This window comes from Pholcus phalangioides, unplaced genomic scaffold (assembly GCF_987345545.1).
Source record: "Pholcus phalangioides strain wild (caught in Gottingen) unplaced genomic scaffold, Ppha-v1.0 ptg000039l_1, whole genome shotgun sequence".
Lineage (NCBI taxonomy): Eukaryota > Metazoa > Arthropoda > Arachnida > Araneae > Pholcidae > Pholcus > Pholcus phalangioides.
Window position 1 is genome coordinate 17,055,670 of NW_028301625.1, and position 10,176 is coordinate 17,065,845.

Sequence of the window (10,176 nt, forward strand, 5' to 3'; positions counted from 1 at the left end):
TGTGTGCGCGCGAGATATATATATATATATTAATGTATTTTAATTTTTTAATTAATTTTAAATTCCATTTTATGTTTTGTGTACTTATACAAATATATATTGGCCGCGGCTCCCCAGAGCAGTTTAACAAAGATTCTCTTTGAAAAACCTTCGGGATACTCCGCGGTGCCCCCGACAAAGGTTGGTGACGAACAGTTTGAGAACCCTCTGGACTAATAAGTTCTTGGATTTTCCCCCTCGTAATTTGACCAGAGGGCCTTCGGGTAAATAGGCGCCAATGTAGGCAAAATTTAGATTGGGGGAGCAATCGCTCCCTCTGCTTCCCCCCCCCGTCCTGGCTACGCCACAGAGTGCACCACAATAAACAATAGAGCACGGGTTGTAGCAGTACAATATCCAAGAGATCACAATACATGATGCACCTCCATCGGCAATATATCAAAATACGCAGTGCACCACATTAAGCAATGCACCGCAATAGTATAATACACAATTAATCACTATAAGCGAAGCACAACAATACGCAATGAAAAGCAAAAAAAAACCATGAGAATCATCAACGGTCCCTCGAAATCAAGCTTGTCAACTTCCCCCATGAAGGTATCTGTCTAGTGCCCCACCCTGCGTACCCGGACCTTGTGTATTGGGAGCACTGGTGATATATTCGTACTTCTCGGTACATGCAAAAGACTTGGTCCCGACAGGTCAATCAGTTCCCGGTATGTTCAGCAGTTAAATTAAAAAATCGCAACCAATTTCCGTAACAGATTTTTGTTACACAAAAAACGTTACCGACTTCCGTTACATAAAATTATCACTAATTTCCGTTGCCTAGAAACGGGCCCTGAGCTGAATATGATTTGCCGGTATCGCGGCACAATTTTTTATGGCCGCTCTTCCGGTCTTAATCGTGGGCCACTCAGTGGCGGATCATGATTTTGGGAGGCCCCAGGCGCAACCTGATCTGGAGGCCCCCCTATCAGGGACGGATTAAAGGTAGGGGCTGTCACGACCCCCCCCCCCCCGAGATCAGAAAAATTAAATGGAAAGAAAAATGTTTTCTACGTTTTTGACTGAATAACAAACCAAGAAAATAAATTTGCTTAAAAAAAGGGAAAAATTCAGAATTTTTTCCAAAAGAAATCAGAACCGTCCTGAAAAATTGAACACATGGTCACAACCACCGCCCCCACCCACAAATTTGCGTTTATCCACCACTGCACCCTTTTGGCCCTAATAAGAACGAGATGGTTCACTAAAATGAACAATATTATGAAAAATCATAACTTTTTTTTTATTTTTGCATCACCAAAACCATAAACACAAAAATAAGATAAGGAAATATAATGATATTCTCTGGTACTAGATGAAAAATAATCACACTCCCATTAAAAAAAAAAAAATCACAGTAAAATTCTGCATCATATTTTTAGTAATCTAAGATGTCCGTCCTGGTGCCTTCAGCCACACGGCAAAAATGGAGATCCGTCATAGTTTTAGTAATTTAATATTACTGATTAATAAAGATTTGATAATATCTCAAATATAATATATTTGATTTGATATAAAGATACTGATAATATTTAATAGAAAAACATTTCTTCAATAGAGGGAATAGAGGGAAGAAATTATATCGGAGTAAATATAAGAATTATATTTTTAATGGAAGAAATTATATCAGAATGAATTAAAATTATTGTCAATGAAAGAAATTATTTAAAAAATTTTTTTTAGAAATTATTATTTTTATTTGTTTATTCTATTTTATTTTTACTATTATTATATTGATTATTATTATTTTCTCTTTCAGCCATCTCGTTGGGCACTCTGCCTGTTGTGGCCTTTGCCTTTGCATTATTTGTATTCAGAGTGAATAAAAATCTTCTATATTATGCCCCCCCCCCGTTTCGTTTAATAACGAAAAATGCCACAGTATAACATTGTGGCCCGCGTACTTTATAAAATGTTTCAATATGGCCTGCTATGCCTCAAAGGTTGAAGACCCCTGCAGTAGACTCTCGCTAATCCGGTACGTATTACACCACGGTGTGCCAGATTTTACCAAAATTGCTGGATTAACTTTGAAGAAACCCATTGAAATAATATATGAAATTTCGTGCAAAGACATAGTCAGGACTTGATCAGCAATTAAGAAATATTAGAACGTGTTAAGGGGGTTAGGGCATCAGGAGAAAAGTGACACCACACCACCTAAATATCCTGGACTACTGGACGTGCTGGATTGGAGCACGACCGAATTCTCGAGAGACTACTGTAGTTGAATTGAAATGCTCAAATAAAAATTTATCAGATAATTTATATATTTTTAGTTTTGCTTACCGTTATTTTTGGAGATTCTGCAATCTAAATCCTAAAGGAAATCTTGAGGATCGGCATGAAAATTTTTTTCATTACAATAACACACATTACAATTACATTAACAATAAACACTTTTCGGTCTGACACAAAGATGTTGTCTACCCAAGCCTCCTTGACCAATCCAAAAATGTAGCTCTTTTTTTTAGAAAGAAGGAAAAGAAACCCCCTTGATTTTTTTCAGCCGGGGAGGGAGTGTTAAAAGAGCAACAGAAAAATCACGTGATTCAGAATGCATGTCATTCAGCATTCATTTCAAACCCCACTTTTCTTTTGTCATATGGTCGTATGGTTCCAGTCATAGATTGCAAATGTATATGTTGTTTGAACCAGCTTATAGTATTTCATTCAAACAAGTGGGAGACAAAATCACAATAAGAGCTCTACTACATTCATTTTAATTAGTACGAGTGTCTCTTCCTGTCGATGTCGCCGCTTGCCGATAGCCATCTTGTCATCCATTATACTGTATACAAAAGCTTACACCAAAGCTGTCGTATTATTGGCGCCTATAAAAGCATTTAATATTGTGGAATGAGACATCTGTTTATGCCTTCACTCCAATTTTCATTTCGGACAGACATTAGGACCTGCTGTTCTCACCCCTCCTCCTGCTTGTGCCCTTAGGGAAATACTGTTTGAAAATGACCCTCCCTGAATGATCGCTTTACAATGTCTCTTCTTTCTTTGTCGGGGAAGAACTGGCCCTTGAGAGCTGCGTCTTGTAAATTGTTCTTTTCTTTCAGTTCCCGTTTTTCTTCCATAACCCATACGTACAGTATACAAAAAATAACAAAAAAAAAAAAAAAAAAATTGCGGTTGAAAAAAAAAGGGAGAGCAGATACTGTACTTAGTTCAAGAGATTTGTTGATGCGCATGTAAATTCATATGTAGGATGAAGCACACAACTATTTGGAGGCCCCCCCGCTCTGCCGAGGCCCCAGGCGCGCGCCTCATGCGCCTGTGCGGTAATCCGCCACTGGGGCCACTGAAGTACGTGGCCTATATCGGGACGTCAGCGTGTGTAGGATGAAGTGTAAAGACAAATTTGGGAATTAATTTCATGCTCCTGCCTTTTTTGCAATTTCTCACAAGTAAAATGCCGCCGAGTCCTAACAGCACCTAAAAGACAAAAAAGAGAATAACACAAGTCCAACGCCATTGGCCGAGATCCCGCCTGCTTCAGGATTGGTTGCTGCTCTGAAAATAAGCAAGGAGCTAAAAATAACAAAGGCCAGTGGTGAAAGGAAAGAGAGAAGAGACAGAGAATTTTTCTTTTTACAAAATTTTTTAGATTTTTTTTTGAGAGAAGAGAAAATAAAAAAAAAGGATATAAAAAATATAGGTAGAAATAACACTTAGGAAAGAGGACGAGACAAAAAGAGAGGGGAAGAGAAAAGAGGAGGGGTCCGGCCGGAACTATTGGCTGACTGGAACTTTCATCGACTTTTCAAGCGCCAATGACTTCTTCAGTAGCGACATAGACTTGTCTATGCTCATCTGGATTTTCTCAGCAACTTGTTCAAAACTGAGGCCTTCCTTCTCATTAGCTTGATCATGGTAGCTTCGAAGGAGATGGCAAGCTCGTCAACTGGATCCAACTGGCTTTCGTCCGCACTGGTGTCCGGGGAGAAGTTGACCGCTTTAGGCTGTTTTCTCACCACTGGCGCCAGCATTCGTTTCGCCGTCCCCCTTGTGTCTCGGGAGCTGGTTTCTGGGTCTTGGCTTTAGCATCCGGCCTAGATTTCCTGTTGTAGGGGGAAAAGATAGAGTTCCTGTAATTTGCAGTGTGAAACTGTAAACAGTTTACACACTGGGGTTTGTCGACTCCTCGAACATTGGTACAGTTCTTCGTGACGTGTATACGTGTAGGCAAATGCACTTTACGCATCTTTCTGGAGCCAAATAGGTTGCAGAATGGTGTCCCCAGGATTGACAGCGGTAGCACATCGTGTGCTTCTGGGTTCCGCGTGCTTGATATTTCAAAACTTTTACTCGTAGGCAGTCCAATACTGTTAGGTCCAGGATTTTCGCTGATTCCGGGACGTTTGGCATGTCCACTTTTCGGAGGGGCAGCTTGGCACCATCTCGTTTCCGGCTCATCTGCTGGGCTTTGAGTACTTCGTCCTGTAAAGAGAGAATGACATCCTCGGTTGAGAATCTCGGATCTAGGATGATCAGCAACTTCCTTCAACTGTATCTTGTTGAATATATATGAATCATACTCTTACTTTCATGTACAAGATGGAAAAAGATCGCAAAGAAATCCTGGACTTTCTTCAAACCAAGCGGTCCTGCAAGGACGATTTTCTTTTCAGAACCACGATGACCTCAATGGAATGAAGGATAAAAAGAAAATTCTACAGGCCAGAATGGACATTGTCGAGAACTGGTACAAGCTTACTGTGCATCTGCGAGATCGTGAGGTATGTAAGGTGGTGTGGAAAAGGTCCAAGCCGTCGAAAGAAAAAGGGTTCGAACCCTCTAAAGAGGAGACGAGGCCCCCTCTTCACTCCGGTACCGTTCCCCCCATCAGGGAACTCGACGATCATCGAGGGGGATGCAGCCAGCAAGGCCAAACTTCAGACTCATTCTCCAGAAAAAGAAGAACCAATAAGGCAGCTTCCTGATCCAAAAACCAGACCACCGCTGAGTAGGATACCGCCCATACACATCTCGACCAATGGGAAGTGGAGGGTGATCTCTCGACAGCTGGAGAACATATGTGCCGTTCATTTCAAGGCGGAGTTCAGGAATGGGAAGGTCTCGGTCTTCCCAGCCATCTACGATGACCATCGGGCAATTACTAAGTTTTGCGTCGAACAAAAACTCGACTTACACTCGTTCACCCTGGACGATGAGAGACCCGAGTCCTATGTCATCAAGGGCCTAGACAGGATATTCTCTCTTCCTTACAGGACCTAGGTTTCCAGCCGACAAAAGCCCAGCAGATATGCCGCAAACTACCCATCTGGAGGGTAGACCACGAGCTCCGGAGTCTGTCAAGCTACTTGAACTGAAAACTCTAGATTGTGTCCGCGTAGAGAGATTCAGATCCCTAGGGGCCCAGAAATACATTATGTGTTTCCGGTGTCAATCTTGGGGACACCATTCATTGGGATACCGAGCTCCAGAAAGATGCGTCAAATGCATCACAAACCATGCGTCCAGAGACTTCACAAACGTGCGAGGGGTTGATCAGCCCCAGTGTACGAACTGCGTAATTCCATACGGCAAATTATCGGAATTACCGCTTTTCTCCATATTTTAGGTTGGGGAAATCCAGGGGAGCAGTCGAAGCCCAGGCGTTGATGACTTGAGAGCCAAGGAAGAGCTCGCCTAAAATCCCGATCCAAGCCGGGAAAATACAGACGCCACTGTCCCGTGAGGTTCAAGCAGCGGCATCTCCAGCATTCTCTCCTGACACCAGAATCGACGACAGTAAGACAGATCAGCTGGATGACGTCACCATTCCTTTCAAGAATGCACTCCTGAAGATGGTCCAACGAGGAGCCAGCCATGAATCGATTCCATGCAAATATATCGATAGAGCCGTCAAATCTGCTCTCGCATCATCGATGACGAAATAATCGTTCAAGTCTCCGGCCGGCCAGCAATTTTTCCCTCTTCTTTCCCATCTTACCTTTCGTATCGTCCTCCTTCTTTATGTTATTTTTCTAACTTCTCTCTAAAAAACCCCCAGAAAACTAAAAATTTTATAAAGAAAAAATCTCTCTATTTCTCTCTTTTTCATTTTTCACCTCTGGACCTGCGAATATTTTTTCTCTCTTAGGTACCCTGACGACGGCAATCATAAAGCTGCTCAATCCAGAAGAGGAAGCTCAGAGCCAATGGCGCAACACCCACTGGACTTGGAAAATTTTCTCTTTTCAGCTTTCTCATTTCAGGTGCAGACCTTACCCCCTAAAGATACTACATCGAAAGACTTCACTTCTCCCGATGTCGACTTTCACCCAGATTTGACGCTATTCCTACACAGACACCTTACACACACTTTAAACATCAGACATGCACTACACAAACAGCTTTAGGCCGCCCCATTGGCCCGCTAGTTAAGTACGGTAGAGCGGTGCACCGTCGAAAATTGTTTTATTCAGGTCAAAAGGGCCCGTTTCTCAATGACGAAAATTATTCCGTCTCTATTAGTGCTGAAGACAGAGAAAATGAAGCGATAGTGCTATCTGTTACTTTCTTGCTCGAGATAGAAGGGCAGAAAGATAACATCACGGAGCCCCAAAATACTCAAAGGACATCCCAAGTAGTCGCCTGACGTCAAATATGACGTGAACATTTGGTCATTTTCTCTGAATGACGTCAGTCAAAAAAAAAAATCACGTCATTTCAAAGTCATTTAATGACCACGAACAATAAAGGTCAGGAAATAACGTGATTCTTGATGACCTTAATGAAATATCAGGTCATTTCATGACCTTATTAGCCATGAAGGTCATGAAATGACGTGATTTTTTATGGCGTAAACGATTTTGCGTCATAAAAATCACGAATTTCTTTCCAACTGAGAAATTCTGTTCCGGATGAAAATATCAAAATTATCCAAAATGTTTGTTAATGAACCTGTGTGTTATGAAGGGTGTTTCAAAATTACCCTAGGCCTATTCGTTACTGGTTGTCAGAAGATAAATGAAGTACTTTTAATTGCGATTTTGTTTTGAATGGAAATGCAAAATTTTTCAATGAGTTCATATAAATTTATCAACGTACGTTATATAAATTATAATTGCATCCATATCATGTTTTTTACGGACGATCAGAAGATCTGTGAAATCTGTCAAAAATTCAAAAAGATGCAACGAATTCATTGATCTAAAAAAATGAATTTTTTAAAAACTTTTTTTTTCGATAATTGTAAATAACGCAAATAATTATATTTATAATTATATTACTATATTTTTCATGGATAAAAAAATAAAATAAAACGAAAAATAACTGCCATCGGCTAAACTCAGCAAGAGATTAAACGGTAACTGTAATATAACTAATCAATACTTTTAAAGTCTTCATTTAATAGCACCAGTTGCTACGATAGCGCGATCGGTTAAGGCATGGCGTGAAATACATAGGGACAATCCGGAAAGAAACCAGGTTTGACTCCGACCTGCGCCAGAAAGCGATATTTTTTTCCCCCGTCTCTTCAAATAGCGCCATCTATCTTCTGAAAGTCTAACTATTTGCAAATGGTCATTTTTGACGTTTCCAAAATGGACACAATAACCATTTTATCACGTCATGCTTGAGACATTTTATGACTTCCAAAAAACGTTTTTATTGACGTCAGGCGACAACTTGGGATGCAAGGCCGATTCTCTTTTTAGAGAAACATTTCTTCTTTTTCAGGAAGTAAAGACCCTGACGGACATGAGTAAAAGGGACCCGATCATGCAGTGAATAGTGGAAAACTTTTTCCGCCTGACAGATAAATGCCCCTTGAACACCTGTGATATTGTACGCCAAAAGGAAGAAGAAGAAGGAACCTGAACCCACGCTGACCGTGCCTACGAGGCCCTTATTCACGCCGGTCCCGCCGTCGGGGAACTCTACGATGATAGAACTCACATCCATCCCTCAAGATGCTTCAGCCACGCCCATGGTCAACAACGAGCCAATCGTGTCCTCCTATGTGTCGGAGACACCTCCTGCAGCTCAGAGCAATAGGACTGCGACTCCGCCTCCCAAAGCAAGAGAGCCAATAGGATCCAGCCCGAAGAAAGAAGCCAAACCCAGTCGACCGAAAATTCCACCAATATTCATCTCTGCTGAGGGCAAATGGCAGTCCTTGTCGCGGGACCTTGGTAACATCTGTACGAGCGAATTCAAGGCGAGACTTCTCAGAGGAAAGGCACTGCAATTCGCAGAACATTGCCTTTCGATCCTTCACACCGGACTCTGAAAAACCTGACTCGTATGTAATCAGAGACCTAGATCCGAGATTCTCAACCGAGGATGTCATTCTCTCTTTACAGGACGAAGTACTCAAAGCCCAGCAGATGAGCCGGAAACGAGATGGTGCCAAGCTGCCCCTCCGAAAAGTGGACATGCCAAACGTCCCGGAATCAGCGAAAATCCTGGACCTAACAGTATTGGACTGCCTACGAGTAAAAGTTTTGAAATATCAAGCACGCGGAACCCAGAAGCACACGATGTGCTACCGCTGTCAATCCTGGGGACACCATTCTGCAACCTATTTGGCTCCAGAAAGATGCGTAAAGTGCATTTGCCTACACGTATACACGTCACGAAAAACTGTACCAATGTTCGAGGAGTCGACAAACCCCAGTGTGTAAACTGTTTACAGTTTCACACTGCAAATTACAGGAACTCTATCTTTTCCCCCTACAACAGGAAATCTAGGCCGGATGCTAAAGCCAAGACCCAGAAACCAGCTCCCGAGACACAAGGGGGACGGCGAAACGAATGCTGGCGCCAGTGGTGAGAAAACAGCCTAAAGCGGTCAACTTCTCCCCGGACACCAGTGCGGACGAAAGCCAGTTGGATCCAGTTGACGAGCTTGCCATCTCCTTCGAAGCTACCATGATCAAGCTAATGAGAAGGAAGGCCTCAGTTTTGAACAAGTTGCTGAGAAAATCCAGATGAGCATAGACAAGTCTATGTCGCTACTGAAGAAGTCATTGGCGCTTGAAAAGTCGATGAAAGTTCCAGTCAGCCAATAGTTCCGGCCGGACCCCTCCTCTTTTCTCTTCCCCTCTCTTTTTGTCTCGTCCTCTTTCCTAAGTGTTATTTCTACCTATATTTTTTATATCCTTTTTTTTTATTTTCTCTTCTCTCAAAAAAAAATCTAAAAAATTTTGTAAAAAGAAAAATTCTCTGTCTCTTCTCTCTTTCCTTTCACCACTGGCCTTTGTTATTTTTAGCTCCTTGCTTATTTTCAGAGCAGCAGCCAATCCTGAAGCAGGCGGGATCTCGGCCAATGGCGTTGGACTTGTGTTATTCTCTTTTTTGTCTTTTAGGTGCTGTTAGGACTCGGCGGCATTTTACTTGTGAGAAATTGCAAAAAAGGCAGGAGCATGAAATTAATTCCCAAATTTGTCTTTACACTTCATCCTACACACGCTGACGTCCCGATATAGGCCACGTACTTCAGTGGCCCACGATTAAGACCGGAAGAGCGGCCATAAAAAATTGTGCCGCGATACCGGCAAATCATATTCAGCTCAGGGCCCGTTTCTAGGCAACGGAAATTAGTGATAATTTTATGTAACGGAAGTCGGTAACGTTTTTTGTGTAACAAAAATCTGTTACGGAAATTGGTTGCGATTTTTTAATTTAACTGCTGAACATACCGGGAACTGATTGACCTGTCGGGACCAAGTCTTTTGCATGTACCGAGAAGTACGAATATATCACCAGTGCTCCCAATACACAAGGTCCGGGTACGCAGGGTGGGGCACTAGACAGATACCTTCATGGGGGAAGTTGACAAGCTTGATTTCGAGGGACCGTTGATGATTCTCATGGTTTTTTTTTGCTTTTCATTGCGTATTGTTGTGCTTCGCTTATAGTGATTAATTGTGTATTATACTATTGCGGTGCATTGCTTAATGTGGTGCACTGCGTATTTTGATATATTGCCGATGGAGGTGCATCATGTATTGTGATCTCTTGGATATTGTACTGCTACAACCCGTGCTCTATTGTTTATTGTGGTGCACTCTGTGGCGTAGCCAGGAGGGGGGGGGGAAGCAGAGGGAGCGATTGCTCCCCCAATCTAAATTTTGCCTACATTGGCGCCTATTTACCCGA